The following is an 18,874-nucleotide window of genomic DNA, read 5'->3' as shown; positions in this document are numbered from 1 at the left end:
TTTAATTTGATTCAATTGAATCGTTTCGTTCTATAATCATATCATATTATGCGCTTTGCTTTTGTAAAATTTGGTAATCTGGTAAATTTGATAATATGGTAATATAAATTTGGTAAATTTTTTAATTTGGTAATTTGGTAAGTAATTTTGGTAAATTCAAAATGTATTTGTATTATAACAAATTTTTATTAACGGTAAGGATTTTATACAATAATGATCCTTCCGCAGGTTCACCTACGGAAACCTTGTTACGACTTTTACTTCCTCTAAATAATCAAGTTCGGTCAACTTTTGCGAAACAACCGTAACACGCAAGGCGTCACAGTGATCACGTCCGGAGACCTCACTAAATAATTCAATCGGTAGTAGCGACGGGCGGTGTGTACAAAGGGCAGGGACGTAATCAATGCGAGTTAATGACTCACACTTACTGGGAATTCCAAGTTCATGTGAACAGTTTCAGTTCACAATCCCAAGCATGAAAGTGGTTCAGCGGTTTACCCGGACCTCTCGGTCTAGGAAATACACGTTGATACTTTCATTGTAGCGCGCGTGCAGCCCAGGACATCTAAGGGCATCACAGACCTGTTATTGCTCAATCTCATTATTGCTAGACGCAATTTGTCCATTTAAGAAGCTAGTGTCCTTATAATGGGACAAACCAACAGGTACGGCTCCACTTACATAAACACATTCAAACACAATAAACATTTTACTGCCACCATGAATGAAGGCTATATAAGCTTCAGCACCATAATCCTGAAGATATCTATTTAATATATTTGAGTCTCGTTCGTTATCGGAATTAACCAGACAAATCACTCCACGAACTAAGAACGGCCATGCACCACCACCCATAGATTCGAGAAAGAGCTATCAATCTGTCTTACACACTTATGTTCGGACCTGGTAAGTTTTCCCGTGTTGAGTCAAATTAAGCCGCAGGCTCCACTCCTGGTGGTGCCCTTCCGTCAATTCCTTTAAGTTTCAGCTTTGCAACCATACTTCCCCCGGAGCCCAAAAGCTTTGGTTTCCCGGGAAGCGACTGAGAGAGCCATAAAAGTAGCTACACCCAATTGCTAGCTGGCATCGTTTATGGTTAGAACTAGGGCGGTATCTGATCGCCTTCGAACCTCTAACTTTCGTTCTTGATTAATGAAAACATCTTTGGCAAATGCTTTCGCTTAAGTTAGTCTTACGACGGTCCAAGAATTTCACCTCTCGCGTCGTAATACTAATGCCCCCAAACTGCTTCTATTAATCATTACCTCTTGATCTGAAAACCAATGAAAGCAGAACAGAGGTCTTATTTCATTATCCCATGCACAGAATATTCAGGCATTTGAAGCCTGCTTTAAGCACTCTAATTTGTTCAAAGTAATAGTACCGGCCCACAATAACACTCGTTTAAGAGCACTAATGCAGGTTTTTAAATAGGAGGAACATATGAAAAAATACAAGTATTTAATCACATATAAGAACTCCACCGGTAATACGCTTACATACATAAAGGTATAGTACTAACCACAATTGTAAGTTGTACTACCCGTATGAAGCACAAGTTCAACTACGAACGTTTTAACCGCAACAACTTTAATATACGCTATTGGAGCTGGAATTACCGCGGCTGCTGGCACCAGACTTGCCCTCCAATTGGTCCTTGTTAAAGGATTTAAAGTGTACTCATTCCAATTACAGGGCCTCGGATATGAGTCCTGTATTGTTATTTTTCGTCACTACCTCCCCGAGCTGGGAGTGGGTAATTTACGCGCCTGCTGCCTTCCTTAGATGTGGTAGCCGTTTCTCAGGCTCCCTCTCCGGAATCGAACCCTGATTCCCCGTTACCCGTTGCAACCATGGTAGTCCTAGATACTACCATCAAAAGTTGATAGGGCAGACATTTGAAAGATCTGTCGTCGGTACAAGACCATACGATCTGCATGTTATCTAGAGTTCAACCAATATAACGATCTTGCGATCGCTTGGTTTTAGCCTAATAAAAGCACATGTCCCATAAGGTTCATGTTTTAATTGCATGTATTAGCTCTAGAATTACCACAGTTATCCAAGTAACTGTTAACGATCTAAGGAACCATAACTGATATAATGAGCCTTTTGCGGTTTCACTTTTAATTCGTGTGTACTTAGACATGCATGGCTTAATCTTTGAGACAAGCATATAACTACTGGCAGGATCAACCAGAATAATGTTTCTTTCTTCATATTCCATTCATATTTTTCGAATTGAAATAAGCAATATAAATATTATAGATTTCCATTTTATATAATTCCATTTATTATATCATATTGAAAAATACTTCAATATTTTGCCTTTGGGTAAAATTTTAAATCTCTTTTAATTCGATTACGGCCATTTTTATATAGCATTCGTATTCGTATATTCCATTATATTTTTATACTTGTTTCACCATTATTAACAAGTTCAATAATATATATTTCTATAATTTTGTATTTATATTATACATATTTCATTCTAAAATATCATTTTGTTTCCAACATACATAATTATTGTATCCACACATGTACAATTTTTGTTTAACCAATATAAATATTGAGTTAAATCATTTGCAATTTGATGATAAATTTAAAATTTATCTTTATCCATATAACTCTCTGGTAATACATAACGTAAAACCGAGCGCATATGATTTCTATATTAAAAATTTTGTAATTTTTCCATCATGTAATAAATATGAATATATATATTATACCGCGGTAACGATATAATTTTCCAACTTTACGGCAGGTAATATATTATTAAATAAATAACAATAAATTTGCCTGCCTCCAAAAATTAACGATAATATATGGAAACGATTTGTTATTCTATGTATAATAGAAACTTGACTGTTGTTTCAACGATATTATCTAAAGTCGTATATTCCTATTAACCGCGGAGCCAAGTCCCATGTTCATAAGAACTGAGAAACAAATTTGTACGGATAATAATATACTTTATTTGTAAGTAACCAAATTTAAATCATCATGATCCGAAATATATATTTCGAATAATGCATGAGGTCGGCAACCACTGCCTACCTATAGTAGTTTTTGAACCCGCTGTCCTCAAAGCGGGTATTTTCAATTCTGTTTGCCACCCAACACGTGCTATTCTCTTATATATTAAGAGAATTTTCCTTTATTCATATATAAATGAATTATTTTTTCCATTAATCATATGATAATTGCTCATTTTCATATGTTTTATATTTAATTTCCTTATATTATTGTCAAAATCATATGAATACATAAGTTTTGAACAATACGAGAGGTCGGCAACCACTGCCTACCTATAGTAGTTTTTGAACCCTCTGTCGATCAGAGCGTCGTTTACACTACTAATACCTCTCACTTATATGGGTTTTCTCTATAATACTAAGAGAATATAGGAGTATTTCTGAATTTTTTTCCTTTATACATATAATAAATATTCATTTTCATATGTTTTATAATTAATTTCCTTATATTATTGTCAAAATCATATGAATACATAAGTTTTGAACAATACGAGAGGTCGGCAACCACTGCCTACCTATAGTAGTTTTTGAACCCTCTGTCGATCAAAGCGTCGTTTACACTACTAATACCTCTCACTTATATGGGTTTTCTCTATAATACTAAGAGAATATAGGAGTATTTCTGAATTTTTTCCTTTATACATATAATAAATATTCATTTTCATATGTTTTATAATTAATTTCCTTATATTATTGTCAAAATCATATGAATACATAAGTTTTGAACAATACGAGAGGTCGGCAACCACTGCCTACCTATAGTAGTTTTTGAACCCTCTGTCGATCAGAGCGTCGTTTACACTACTAATACCTCTCACTTATATGGGTTTTCTCTATAATACTAAGAGAATATAGGAGTATTTCTGATTTTTTTCCTTTATACATATAATAAATATTCATTTTCATATGTTTTATAATTAATTTCCTTATATTATTGTCAAAATCATATGAATACATAAGTTTTGAACAATACGAGAGGTCGGCAACCACTGCCTACCTATAGTAGTTTTTGAACCCTCTGTCGATCAAAGCGTCGTTTACACTACTAATACCTCTCACTTATATGGGTTTTCTCTATAATACTAAGAGAATATAGGAGTATTTCTGAATTTTTTCCTTTATACATATAATAAATATTCATTTTCATATGTTTTATAATTAATTTCCTTATATTATTGTCAAAATCATATGAATACATAAGTTTTGAACAATACGAGAGGTCGGCAACCACTGCCTACCTATAGTAGTTTTTGAACCCTCTGTCGATCAAAGCGTCGTTTACACTACTAATACCTCTCACTTATATGGGTTTTCTCTATAATACTAAGAGAATATAGGAGTATTTCTGAATTTTTTCTTTTATACATACAATAAATATTCCTTTTCATATGTTTTATAATTAATTTCCTTATATTATTGTCAAAATCATATGAATACATAAGTTTTGAACAATACGAGAGGTCGGCAACCACTGCCTACCTATAGTAGTTTTTGAACCCTCTGTCGATCAAAGCGTCGTTTACACTACTAATACCTCTCACTTATATGGGTTTTCTCTATAATACTAAGAGAATATAGGAGTATTTCTGAATTTTTTCTTTTATACATACAATAAATATTCCTTTTCATATGTTTTATATATAATTTCCTTATATTGTTCAATAAATATACGGATATTTCATATATTTTTCTTTATATATAATTATATACATTTATCCTATATTTATATGATAGGGACAATATCATATGTGTCTTGGCAACTTTACTTGATTTCTTTAAGTTCTTTATTTCTTTAATATGATAGGGACAATATCATATGCGTATTGGCAACTTTACTTGATTTCGTTAAGTTCTTTATTTCTTTAATATGATAGGGACAATATCATATGCGTCTTGGCAACTTTACTTGATTTCTTTAAGTTCTTTAGTTCTTTAATATGATAGGGACATTATCATATGCGTTTTGGCAACTTTACTTGAGTTCTTTAAGTTCTTTATTTCTATAATTAGATAGGGACAATATCATATGCGTCACTAATTTGATGACAAAGCATTTGGCAACTTTACTTGATTTCTTTAAGTTCTTTATATCTATAATATGATAGGGACAATATCATATGCGTCTTGGCAACTTTACTTGATTTCTTTAAGTTCTTTATTTCTATAATTAGATAGGGACAATATCATATGCGTCTTGGCAACTTTACTTGATTTCTTTAAGTTCTTTATTTCTTTAATATGATAGGGACATTATCATATGCGTCTTGGCAACTTTACTTGATTTCTTTAAGTTCTTTAGTTAATAAATATACGGATATTTCATATATTTTTCTTTATATATAATTATATACATTTATCCTATATTTATATGATAGGGACAATATCATATGCGTATTGGCAACTTTACTTGATTTCTTTAAGTTCTTTATTTCTTTAATATGATAGGGACAATATCATATGCGTCTTGGCAACTTTACTTGATTTCTTTAAGTTCTTTAGTTCTTTAATATGATAGGGACATTATCATATGCGTTTTGGCAACTTTACTTGAGTTCTTTAAGTTCTTTATTTCTATAATTAGATAGGGACAATATCATATGCGTCACTAATTTGATGACAAAGCATTTGGCAACTTGACTTGATTTCTTTAAGTTCTTTAGTTCTTTAATATGATAGGGACATTATCATATGCGTCTTGGCAACTTTACTTGAGTTCTTTAAGTTCTTTATTTCTATAATTAGATAGGGACAATATCATATGCGTCACTAATTTGATGACAAAGCATTTGGCAACTTGACTTGATTTCTTTAAGTTCTTTAGTTCTTTAATATGATAGGGACATTATCATATGCGTCTTGGCAACTTTACTTGATTTCTTTAAGTTCTTTATTTGTATAATTAGATAGGGACAATATCATATGCGTCTTGGCAACTTAACTCGATTTCTTTAAGTTCTTTATTTCTTTAATATGATAGGGACATTATCATATGCGTCACTAATTTGATGACAAAGCATTTGGCAACTTTACTTGATTTCTTTAAGTTCTTTAGTTCTTTAATATGATAGGGACATTATCATATGCGTCTTGGCAACTTTACTTGATTTCATATGCGTGTCACTAAATTGATGACAAAGCATTTGGCTACTGGCTACTATTCTGGGCACTCTGGGCACCCATTATAAGTACATGATAAAAGTACTTATATATTTTATATCGAATCATCAAGCAAAGGATAAGCTTCAGTGGATCGCAGTATGGCAGCTGCTCAACCACTTACAACACCTTGCCTGTTACAAAAGTCGTTTACAATTGATTCTAGGCTTTGTCATTGTATTAAATAATGCTTTTATATGTAACTAGCGCGGCATCAGGTGATCGAAGATCCTCCCAATTTACTATGTTACAAATTACATTGGCATCACATCCATTGTCGTTTATAAAGTAAATTATAAACTTTAAATGGTTTAGAAGCCATACAATGCAAATTGCCCCTTATTTATCATTGCAGTCCAGCACGGATACGACCTTAGAGGCGTTCAGGCATAATCCAACGGACGTAGCGTCATACCACTGTTCGCTCGAACAAGTATTGTGCCATTGGTCCGTACCTGCGGTTCCTCTCGTACTACGCAGGAATGCTGTCGCAACAACGTTTTGTCATTAGTAGGGTAAAACTAACCTGTCTCACGACGGTCTAAACCCAGCTCACGTTCCCTTGCATGGGTGAACAATCCAACGCTTGGTGAATTTTGCTTCACAATGATAGGAAGAGCCGACATCGAAGGATCAAAAAGCGACGTCGCTATGAACGCTTGGCCGCCACAAGCCAGTTATCCCTATGGTAACTTTTCTGACACCTCTTGTTAAAAACTCTTTAAACCAAAAGGATCGATAGGCCGAGCTTTTGCTGTCCCTGTGTGTACTGAACACCGAGATCAAGTCAGCATTTGCCCTTTTGCTCTATGTGTGGTTTCTGTCCGCACTGAGCTGGCCTTGGGACACCTCCGTTATTATTTGAGAGATGTACCGCCCCAGTCAAACTCCCTACCTGGCAATGTCCTTGAATTGGATCATACCTGAGTAATTGGAGTTATACCAAATTTTCAAATCAAAAATACATAAATGCATCGTTTTATTAAAGAATTTGTTTGCGATTATATAACAAACTCGTGATACTTTGATCAAGAAGCTTGCATCAAAACCCAATACCATAAGATATAATAAATATATCCGTATAATGGCTAGGAAATGATACACGTTCCATTTAATCAAGTAAGTAAGGAAACAATAAGAGTAGTGGTATTTCATTGACGATACCAAACCGAGGTCTAATATCTCCCACTTATTCTACACCTCTTATGTCTCCTTACACTGCCAGATTAGAGTCAAGCTCAAAAGGGTCTTCTTTCCCCGCTAATTATTCCAAGCCCGTTCCCTTGGCTGTGGTTTCGCTAGATAGTAGATAGGGACAGTAGGAATCTCGTTAATCCATTCATGCGCGTCACTAATTAGATTTTTTTTTTTTTTTAATATTACAGTATCTTTATTTACATCTGCCCAGGAGGGCAATCAATTAAATTATGTGGTACATTGGCGGTTATGTAGATTTTCTAGGCAATCTTATATTTAATAGCTAGGGTCATCAGGGGATTCCTTTAGGGAACCCGGAAAGGTAGGTCAAGTGGATGGTTTCTTCGGAGTCTTCTGCGCTGTAGGCTGTTGTCCAGGAGGTTGACAGCAAGTTGGTTTTGGTGGTTTTCCAGCTTCTCCAGGTGCCTCCTGCTGGCTTTCCTGGACTCCTCGGCGACACTTTGCATTTTGAGGTCCCTTTTGATTGTCGTGTTCCTCACGTAGTAAGGACAGTTGAGGATAAATCTTAGGATGCGGCATTCTGCTCTCTGTAGTCTTTTGATATTTGTATGGGAGGCAGTGCCCCACAGCTCGATGCCGTATGTCCAAGCCGGCTTTATGATGGCTTTGTAGAGGAGTAGTTTGTATCTAGTCGGTAGCGTGCTTCGTCTGCCCAGGAGCCATGTCATGGAGCGGCATTTGTGCCTCATGAGTTTTACTTTATCCCCTATGTGGTCCTTCCATGTGAGACGCTTGTCCAGGGTTAGTCCCAGGTACTTGGCCCTCGAATTGGACGGTATGTTGGTGCCGTTGATGTGGACGGGTGGACAGTTGTCTGGTCTGAGTGTAAACGTGACGTAGGTGGATTTGTCAGCGTTTATGGTGATGTTCCACCTTTTCAGCCATGACTGTATCGTGTCCAGCTCGTGTTGCAGCCCTTGCGCTGCCAGGGTAGGGGTTGTGTCAGAGCACAGGAGCGCTGTGTCGTCGGCGTAGGTGCATGTCAATATTCTATTGTCTTCAGATACTGGCATATCTGAGGTGAATATGTTGTACAGCACAGGACCGAGTACGCTGCCCTGAGGTACTCCGGCTCTCACCACGTGTTGGGGTGATTTGGAGTTACTGCTCCTCACGTAAAACCTCCTCTCTTCCACGTATGCCTTGAGGAACATGTAGTATGGGGTAGGTAACTGTTGCTTCAGCTTAAAAAGCAGGCCGAGGTGCCACACCCTGTCGAAAGCCTGCCTCACATCGAGGAAGACTGCCGCGCAATACTTCTTGTTTTCGAAGGCATCGAAGACCCTGGAGACGACCCGGTGGCACTGCTGGATGGCGCCATGTCCTTGCCTGAAACCGAACTGGTGGTCAGGGATGGTCCTCTTTTCCTCCAGGATGGTCAGCAACCTCTTGAGGAACAGCTTCTCAAGGATTTTTGACAGGATGGCGAGTAGACTGATCGGCCTGTATGAGCCTAGCTCGGCTTCTGGCTTGCCCGGCTTGTGTATGAGGATAACCTCAGCGCACTTCCACTGAGAAGGAAAGTGTCCCAGTCTTAAGCATTGGTTCATCAGAGCCTTCAGGTACTCTATGCAGTTCGCTGGGAGCAGCTTGAGGGCAGCTGCGTCGATTTGGTCGTGGCCAGGAGATTTGGTGAGCTTCAAGCACGAGATCTCATCCAGAATCTCCTGACTACCTATCTCTGCGATAGGCAGGTCCATAGGGCAGGCTGCGTCAACGAACTGCTTCGTCTCTTCAACGTCTTCGTCATCACATAGGGCGAATGGCTGAAAGCTGGTTTCCAGGTGGTCAGCAAACGCATCCGCTTTCTCTTGGCTTGACCGGCACCATACACCTGCAGCTGTTTTGACAGGTGGCACCCTCCGCGCAGGCCTCTTCAGATATTTGGTGGCGTTCCAGATGTTGTGCTCAGCATTGCCAGGCTCCAGTTCTATTAGGTACTCCTCGAGCGCCTTGTTTCTCGAGTCATGAAGCATCTGTTTGAGCTGCTTGCAGGCTCTGTTGTAGGCCCTCTTGTCGGACGGTGTTCTGCTAGTCTGCCAGACTCTCCTCAGCCTCCTTTTCTCCGATACCATCGACGCCAGTTCAGTCGACCATAGATGGTTGTCCCTGCGGGCCACTTGGGGTCTCCCACTGTTGGTAGGACGTGTGGGTGTGGCCATCCTTGCCGCCTGCTGGATTTTGCCAGTAAGGCTAGCAACGGCTTCGTCTATGTCTCCTCCAGTGCTGATAGCCGGGATGTGGGTCAACGTTTTCTTCAAGCCAGCTTTTGAACACAGTTATGTCGGTATTTCTCCTGATCAGTTTGGTGCCTCTGGGGGTGCTTAGGAAGGAGGTCCTAAGTACTATCCTGACCATGCTGTGGTCAGAGCACAGCTCGTAGCACCCAACTGTAGATACTTTCGCCGGGTCGATTCCTCTACTGATGCCTAGATCAAGGAGGTCCGGTATTTTGTTAGGGTCACTGGGCCAGTATGTTGGCTCACCCGTTGTGTGCAGATTGCAGCCCAACTCTCTGACGCACCTAAGCAGAGTGCTGCCCTTGGGGTTGACAATCCTGGAGCCCCACCATGTGTGCTTGGCATTAAAGTCTCCGCCAATAAGAAATTTGGGACCCAAGTTTTTCAGCTGCAGTGACAACTCGGGATGGCTGATTGTATAACGCGGGGGCAAGTATGCTGCCGCGATACAGATTTTGCCCGAATGTGTCAGCAGCTGGATCCTGGCGCATTGCATCCATTCCAGCTGCACCGGCTCCATCTCCTCGTACAGTAATCCTCTTCGTACGATTACTGTGGCTCCACCTCTGATCCTGTCCGCTGGGTGCAAGGCGTTGACCACCTCGTAGCCAGGGATTTTGAAGTGAGACCTCGTTGTAAAGTGGGTCTCGCTGACCAGCATCACGTCTACCTGGTTGGTTTTCAGGTAGAGCTCCACTTCTGGCTTGTTCCGCGCCAAGCCGTTAGCATTCCAGATTACTATTTGTGTATTCATGGCATGGTTCTCTGGCAGGAGAACATGGCCATCACCATGTCTTTAAACTGGGAGAACATTGAGGCCATCATGTTCTCCATGCGCTTCATTATTCTCTCCTCCAACGCTGCCTCCCGGTCAATGAGACCTTGTTGGTTGAAGGTGTGTTTGGGTTGCTGTTGCTGGGGGTATCCTCCCCTGATGACGTCAGCGTAGCTAAAGCCAGTGAATGTGGCGTTGTTGGTTGTCGCTGGTGGTGTATGGGCCTCTTTCGGCGGTGGTGTCATCGTCTTCGTTTTTGGCTTAGGGGAAGCCCTCTTCTTGGCCTCGATGTATACTCGACAGCCTTGGTATGACGCAGTGTGCGCCTCCCCGCAGTTACCGCATGTAGCAGGAGCGTCTTTGGCCTTAGTGCACTCGGTAGATGCATGCCCCTGACCGCATTTTACGCAAGTGTACTGCAATCTGCAGTACCTCTTGGTATGCCCGAAAGCCTGGCAGCGGTAGCACTGCACCAGGTCATTGAATTTTCTGGGCTCCTCGGTGGAGACCACAGCGTGGCAGAGCCTGTTGATCTCGAACACCTTTTTATTGTTACTTGAAGGCTCCAAGTTTACGAAGAACATAGCCATAGGTTTCTTTGTGGTTCTCGAGATGGCGTTCTTGATATCTCGAACAGTGTGTCCGAGCCCCTTCAGTTCTTCAGTGATGAGGTCAACTGGCGTTGTTGAATGTAGCCCTTTAATTACCACGCGAAAAGCTCGGTTTTCCTTGAGTTGGAAAGTCCTGAAGGCCATGTTGTGGTTGTCCATGTGGTTGACAATTTTCCGGTATGTCGAGCTGTCTTTCGGCATGATTCTGACGCTACCGCCTCCGGTAGCCTTGTAGGCGAAGCTACCTGGCTCGGTTACTTCTCCAAGGTCAGCTAGCATATCTGCGATGCTGTGCACCCCAGGTATTATGATTGGAGGGGGCTTGGGTACAGTGGCCTCCACTGGTATAGCTGGTTCCTTGGTGACAACGTCCTCTTCGATAGGCAGTGCAGCGAATCGGTTGGTATTTGACAGCAGCTCCTCAGCATCGCTGACCTTGTTGACTTTGGCCAGCTTAGCTGTCTTTTTCTTTAGGGGCAAGGTGAACTGTCGTACCTCACCTGGTTCCTCGTATTCATCGTCAGATTCGCTGGAGCTGGAGCTGGAGCTGGAGCTGCCAGTGGCCGACGTCTTCTTCTTCATGGGTTTTAGTACCTTGGGTACTTTGGGGTTTACGGTCGTAGCTAGATTAGGTGGCTCCTTGCGCTTGCCTGCATTCTTCTTAGGCACCAGCGTTTGCCAACCGTTTTTCTTAGAAGTGGGCAGAGCCACATTATCCACTTCCATATCGTTTTTGCCCATGGTAACTGCGTGCAGTAGCACGTGTCTTTCAGATTTTGCCTTTCTGTACGAGTGAGTGTTAATTGTCAGGCACAGAAGGGGGGAGCAAAGAGCGCCACCTGCTGGCGCTTTATGGAACTGATTAACGCCCTCTGGCGGAGAAATTTTTTACTATAGGGGTAGAGGCGCCACCTATTTCGAAACTGGTTGTGGTTATCGGGTTCAATTTAGCCAGTACACACACCACTGGAACAGCTGTTCCACCAGCTGAGTAGGCGACGACTGGTGACACCAGACAGCTGATTTGCTAAACACGTGCACTTTTGCAAATAAGTTAAATACCATCTGCAGCCAAAGGCACACGTTGCATGAACTTGCGTTCGCGTATCACACGCACTACAGGTCTTGGGCCAACTTTCTGTACGTTTTTGAAGATTCCAGGTTTACTTTTTCACAGCGAAAATCACTCAGAGAATAAACACTTTATCCGTAGGCACGACTGCACTCGACGAGAGTTAGGAAGTGACTGACTGACTAATTAGATGACGAGGCATTTGGCTACCTTAAGAGAGTCATAGTTACTCCCGCCGTTGACCCGCGCTTACTTGAATTTCTTCACTTTGACATTCAGAGCACTGGGCAGAAATCACATTGTGTCAACACCCGCTAGGGCCATCACAATGCTTTGTTTTAATTAGACAGTCGGATTCCCCAAGTCCGTGCCAGTTCTGAATTGATTGTTAATTGATAATCGTTATAATTAATAAGAACTAATTGGTTTAACCCAAATAGTATTCTTAAAAATTTTAGCAAGAAAGTTCCACAATTGGCTACGTAACTAAACTATCCGGGGAACAAGTAACTAACATAAATGCTAGAAACTCTATTTACCCAGAACGAGCACATAAACCATGTTATTGTTTCCCAATCAAGCCCGACTATCTCAATCTTCAGAGCCAATCCTTATCCCGAAGTTACGGATCTAATTTGCCGACTTCCCTTACCTACATTATTCTATCGACTAGAGACTCTTCACCTTGGAGACCAGCTGCGGATATTGGTACGGCCTGTTGAGAAGTTTGCGTGTCCCCACCATAAATTTTCAAGGTCCGAGGAGAAAATATCGACACAACAGTATATGTCATGCTCTTCTAGCCCATCTACCATATCTCTCTGCGAAAGACTTCCATGGTAGTACGGCTATAAAACAGAAAAGAAAACTCTTCCGATATCTCTCGACGGCTTCTTTATGGTCGTTCCTGTTGCCAGGATGAGCACGAGGCCCATATTTAATAACAAACGGATACTCAACAGGTTACGGAATTGGAACCGTATTCCCTTTCGTTCAAAATTATTCAAGTGTATTATTTTCGCTTTGTTTATATAATTTGGCATTTTTGTTTTACTTGAAAATTTTCGGCTTTCGCCTTGAACTTAGGACCGACTAACTCGTGATCAACCACTGTTCACACGAAACCCTTCTCCACTTCAGTCCTCCAAGGTCTCATTCGATTATTTGCTACTACCACCAAGATCTGTACCAATGGCAGCTCCATGCAGGCTTACGCCAAACACTTCTACGCATACCATTGTACCTTCCTACTCACTAAAGTTTCAAAATTTATATCACAAGTAATATAAATCATCTACTTTAGCGGTAATGTATAGGTATACAACTTAAGCGCCATCCATTTTAAGGGCTAGTTGCTTCGGCAGGTGAGTTGTTACACACTCCTTAGCGGATTTCGACTTCCATGATCACCGTCCTGCTGTTTTAAGCAACCAACGCCTTTCATGGTATCTGCATGAGTTGTTAATTTGGGCACCGTAACATTACGTTTGGTTCATCCCACAGCGCCAGTTCTGCTTACCAAAAGTGGCCCACTGGGCACATTATATCATAACCTTGAACTTCATATCAAGAAAGTTAAGGTTCTTACCCATTTAAAGTTTGAGAATAGGTTAAGATCGTTTCGACCCTAAGGCCTCTAATCATTCGCTTTACCAGATAAGATTATTTTATATAATATTAAAATGCACCAGCTATCCTGAGGGAAACTTCGGAAGGAACCAGCTACTAGATGGTTCGATTGGTCTTTCGCCCCTATACTCAATTCTGACAATCGATTTGCACGTCAGAACTGTTTCGGTCTTCCATCAGGGTTTCCCCTGACTTCAACCTGATCAAGTATAGTTCACCATCTTTCGGGTCACAGCATATATGCTCAAGGTACGTTCCAGTTAGAGGCATAAATAATATAAATATACATTATACATAACTATATAGAACGCCCCGGGATTGTGTTAATTAGCTATAAATAGTTAAAAAACTAATCCCATTATTAGTCAAGTTAATTACGCTATTAGGTTTATATCCCAATAACTTGCACATATGTTAGACTCCTTGGTCCGTGTTTCAAGACGGGTCCCGAAGGTATCCTGAATCTTTCGCATTGTTAATCATACAAGTGCATATAATAAACACAAAAATCAATGATAATTATGCCATTATATAATTCCGAAAAATTAACGCACTGTAATCATATTAATCTATCAGCACTTTATCAAATTAATAACATTTATTCTGTGTTAAAATGCAAGCAATTTAATTGGAATAAACTATAAGTTATATTTTATGATAAATTTGGTATATGCTAATAGATTACAATGTCCTTATATGGAAAAAATGCACACTATCCTCATAATATTATTTAAATATTACAATTTTAATGATGAATTTTCCATAACGGATATTCAGGTTCATCGGGCTTAACCTCTAAGCAGTTTCACGTACTGTTTAACTCTCTATTCAGAGTTCTTTTCAACTTTCCCTCACGGTACTTGTTTACTATCGGTCTCATGGTTATATTTAGTTTTAGATGGAGTTTACCACCCACTTAGTGCTGCACTATCAAGCAACACGACTCTTTGGAAACATCATCTAGTAATCATTAACGTTATACGGGCCTGGCACCCTCTATGGGTAAATGGCCTCATTTAAGAAGGACTTAAATCGTTAATTTCTCATACTAGAATATTGACGCTCCATACACTGCATCTCACATTTGCCATATAGACAAAGTGACTTAGTGCTGAACTGTTTTCTTTTCGCTCGCCGCTACTAAGAAAATCCTTGTTAGTTTCTTTTCCTCCCCTAATTAATATGCTTAAATTCAGGGGGTAGTCCCATATGAGTTGAGGTTGTATATAACTTTTTCTTGCCATTAATTCTTTATATATAATGATAAAAACATTTTATTAAATTCGTTATAAAATTTCCATTATTTCTTGTAGCAAAGTGTTTTCCATTAAACGAACCAACGAAGAATAATAACATAACCAAGTTTTTTCTATTTCCGAATCATTAATAAGAGACAATTCTAGATGAAAAATAATTCAATTTTTTATGCTAGACATTTCTCAGTATTACTTGATTGAAAAAGAAAATATTTCTCTTCGTTTTTCACATCCAAATGTGAGATAATGTTTTTCATATATATTTTTTAATATTATGAATAAAAATATTATTATTTTATCCAATAATATACCATATGCTTATAAAATTTATAAACAACTTAATTAGCATAGTCTTACAACCCTCAACCATATGTAGTCCAAGCAGCACTATAAAATTAATTAAAGTACATAACAGCATGGACTGCGATATGCGTTCAAAATGTCGATGTTCATGTGTCCTGCAGTTCACACGATGACGCACAGTTTGCTGCGTTCTTCATCGACCCATGAGCCGAGTGATCCACCGCTTAGAGTTTTATAATTCATTTTTATATAATGTCAATTTTGTTTTTATTGAAAGAAATTAAAAATACACCATTTTACTGGCATATATCAATTCCTTCAATAAATGTATTTTTATACCTAAAATAAATGCTGCGAAATGTCTTAGTTTCATATAAGCATTATGTATCATATAATCTGGTTATTTACGGTTTATATTTAACTATGTTTGGGCGATACATACTGCAATTTATATAAAACATTAACCTGATGGGTACCAGGTACAACATTGTATATTTTAGGTTGTTGCATTAGCCAACGTATGTTCATAACTAAGATGAACAATACATATTCGCAACGCGTGTATATTATGGTCCATATACACACAAAGTTCACCATTTTATATTAACAAATTATTTTGATAACCATTATTTTTAATGTTTTAATTCGATTTCCATTTTCGAATTTGATATCTTCGATCTCTCCAATATTCGAAGTTTTATTTTTACATTTCAAAGCCACATATATATAATATTTTTTTTTGTTGTGCCCGCCATTACACAACATGTTAAAATCTTATGAGGTTGCCAAAGCCTCATATAAATAAAAACCCATCAGATTCATTTTATTTTGATTTTAACTTTTATTTTAATATATATTTATATATATATTTTTAATTTGATTCAATTGAATCGTTTCGTTCTATAATCATATCATATTATGCGCTTTGCTTTTGTAAAATTTGGTAATCTGGTAAATTTGATAATATGGTAATATAAATTTGGTAAATTTTTTAATTTGGTAATTTGGTAAGTAATTTTGGTAAATTCAAAATGTATTTGTATTATAACAAATTTTTATTAACGGTAAGGATTTTATACAATAATAATCCTTCCGCAGGTTCACCTACGGAAACCTTGTTACGACTTTTACTTCCTCTAAATAATCAAGTTCGGTCAACTTTTGCGAAACAACCGTAACACGCAAGGCGTCACAGTGATCACGTCCGGAGACCTCACTAAATAATTCAATCGGTAGTAGCGACGGGCGGTGTGTACAAAGGGCAGGGACGTAATCAATGCGAGTTAATGACTCACACTTACTGGGAATTCCAAGTTCATGTGAACAGTTTCAGTTCACAATCCCAAGCATGAAAGTGGTTCAGCGGTTTACCCGGACCTCTCGGTCTAGGAAATACACGTTGATACTTTCATTGTAGCGCGCGTGCAGCCCAGGACATCTAAGGGCATCACAGACCTGTTATTGCTCAATCTCATTATTGCTAGACGCAATTTGTCCATTTAAGAAGCTAGTGTCCTTATAATGGGACAAACCAACAGGTACGGCTCCACTTACATAAACACATTCAAACACAATAAACATTTTACTGCCACCATGAATGAAGGCTATATAAGCTTCAGCACCATAATCCTGAAGATATCTATTTAATATATTTGAGTCTCGTTCGTTATCGGAATTAACCAGACAAATCACTCCACGAACTAAGAACGGCCATGCACCACCACCCATAGATTCGAGAAAGAGCTATCAATCTGTCTTACACACTTATGTTCGGACCTGGTAAGTTTTCCCGTGTTGAGTCAAATTAAGCCGCAGGCTCCACTCCTGGTGGTGCCCTTCCGTCAATTCCTTTAAGTTTCAGCTTTGCAACCATACTTCCCCCGGAGCCCAAAAGCTTTGGTTTCCCGGGAAGCGACTGAGAGAGCCATAAAAGTAGCTACACCCAATTATTGCTAGCTGGCATCGTTTATGGTTAGAACTAGGGCGGTATCTGATCGCCTTCGAACCTCTAACTTTCGTTCTTGATTAATGAAAACATCTTTGGCAAATGCTTTCGCTTAAGTTAGTCTTACGACGGTCCAAGAATTTCACCTCTCGCGTCGTAATACTAATGCCCCCAAACTGCTTCTATTAATCATTACCTCTTGATCTGAAAACCAATGAAAACAGAACAGAGGTCTTATTTCATTATCCCATGCACAGAATATTCAGGCATTTGAAGCCTGCTTTAAGCACTCTAATTTGTTCAAAGTAATAGTACCGGCCCACAATAACACTCGTTTAAGAGCACTAATGCAGGTTTTTAAATAGGAGGAACATATGAAAAAATACAAGTATTTAATCACATATAAGAACTCCACCGGTAATACGCTTACATACATAAAGGTATAGTACTAACCACAATTGTAAGTTGTACTACCCGTATGAAGCACAAGTTCAACTACGAACGTTTTAACCGCAACAACTTTAATATACGCTATTGGAGCTGGAATTACCGCGGCTGCTGGCACCAGACTTGCCCTCCAATTGGTCCTTGTTAAAGGATTTAAAGTGTACTCATTTCCAATTACAGGGCCTCGGATATGAGTCCTGTATTGTTATTTTTCGTCACTACCTCCCCGAGCTGGGAGTGGGTAATTTACGCGCCTGCTGCCTTCCTTAGATGTGGTAGCCGTTTCTCAGGCTCCCTCTCCGGAATCGAACCCTGATTCCCCGTTACCCGTTGCAACCATGGTAGTCCTAGATACTACCATCAAAAGTTGATAGGGCAGACATTTGAAAGATCTGTCGTCGGTACAAGACCATACGATCTGCATGTTATCTAGAGTTCAACCAATATAACGATCTTGCGATCGCTTGGTTTTAGCCTAATAAAAGCACATGTCCCATAAGGTTCATGTTTTAATTGCATGTATTAGCTCTAGAATTACCACAGTTATCCAAGTAACTGTTAACGATCTAAGGAACCATAACTGATATAATGAGCCTTTTGCGGTTTCACTTTTAATTCGTGTGTACTTAGACATGCATGGCTTAATCTTTGAGACAAGCATATAACTACTGGCAGGATCAACCAGAATAATGTTTCTTTCTTCATATTCCATTCATATTTTTCGAATTGAAATAAGCAATATAAATATTATAGATTTCCATTTTATATAATTCCATTTATTATATCATATTGAAAAATACTTCAATATTTTGCCTTTGGGTAAAATTTTAAATCTCTTTTAATTCGATTACGGCCATTTTTATATAGCATTCGTATTCGTATTCGTATATTCCATTATATTTTTATACTTGTTTCACCATTATTAACAAGTTCAATAATATATATTTCTATAATTTTGTATTTATATTATACATATTTCATTCTAAAATATCATTTTGTTTCCAACATACATAATTATTGTATCCACACATGTACAATTTTTGTTTAACCAATATAAATATTGAGTTAAATCATTTGCAATTTGATGATAAATTTAAAATTTATCTTTATCCATATAACTCTCTGGTAATACATAACGTAAAACCGAGCGCATATGATTTCTATATTAAAAATTTTGTAATTTT

The 18,874-nt window shown here is 38.8% G+C and overlaps 3 non-coding genes and 1 pseudogene across 3 annotated transcripts; all 4 read right to left on the bottom strand.

The window, feature by feature from the left end:
* Positions 1 to 211: 211 nt before the first annotated feature.
* Positions 212 to 2,206, bottom strand: LOC113564758. Its single transcript, XR_003408292.1, has one exon. It is a non-coding gene; the product is annotated as a small subunit ribosomal RNA (ribosomal RNA).
* A 4,048-nt stretch (positions 2,207 to 6,254) lies between these two features.
* Positions 6,255 to 14,962, bottom strand: LOC113564754 (annotated as a pseudogene).
* Positions 14,963 to 15,351: 389 nt separating this feature from the next.
* LOC113564748 lies at positions 15,352 to 15,530 on the bottom strand. Its single transcript, XR_003408283.1, has one exon. It is a non-coding gene; the product is annotated as a 5.8S ribosomal RNA (ribosomal RNA).
* Positions 15,531 to 16,379: 849 nt separating this feature from the next.
* On the bottom strand, positions 16,380 to 18,378 carry LOC113564751. Its single transcript, XR_003408286.1, has one exon. It is a non-coding gene; the product is annotated as a small subunit ribosomal RNA (ribosomal RNA).
* Between the last annotated feature and the right edge of the window lie 496 nt (positions 18,379 to 18,874).

The sequence above is a fragment of the Drosophila erecta genome, unplaced genomic scaffold (genome assembly GCF_003286155.1).
Source record: "Drosophila erecta strain 14021-0224.00,06,07 unplaced genomic scaffold, DereRS2 tig00000433-arrow-arrow-pilon, whole genome shotgun sequence".
In the NCBI taxonomy this organism is placed as follows: Eukaryota; Metazoa; Arthropoda; class Insecta; order Diptera; family Drosophilidae; genus Drosophila; species Drosophila erecta.
The sequence above is the reverse complement of the archived record's forward strand: the minus strand, read 5'-3'. Positions and strand labels throughout refer to the sequence as shown.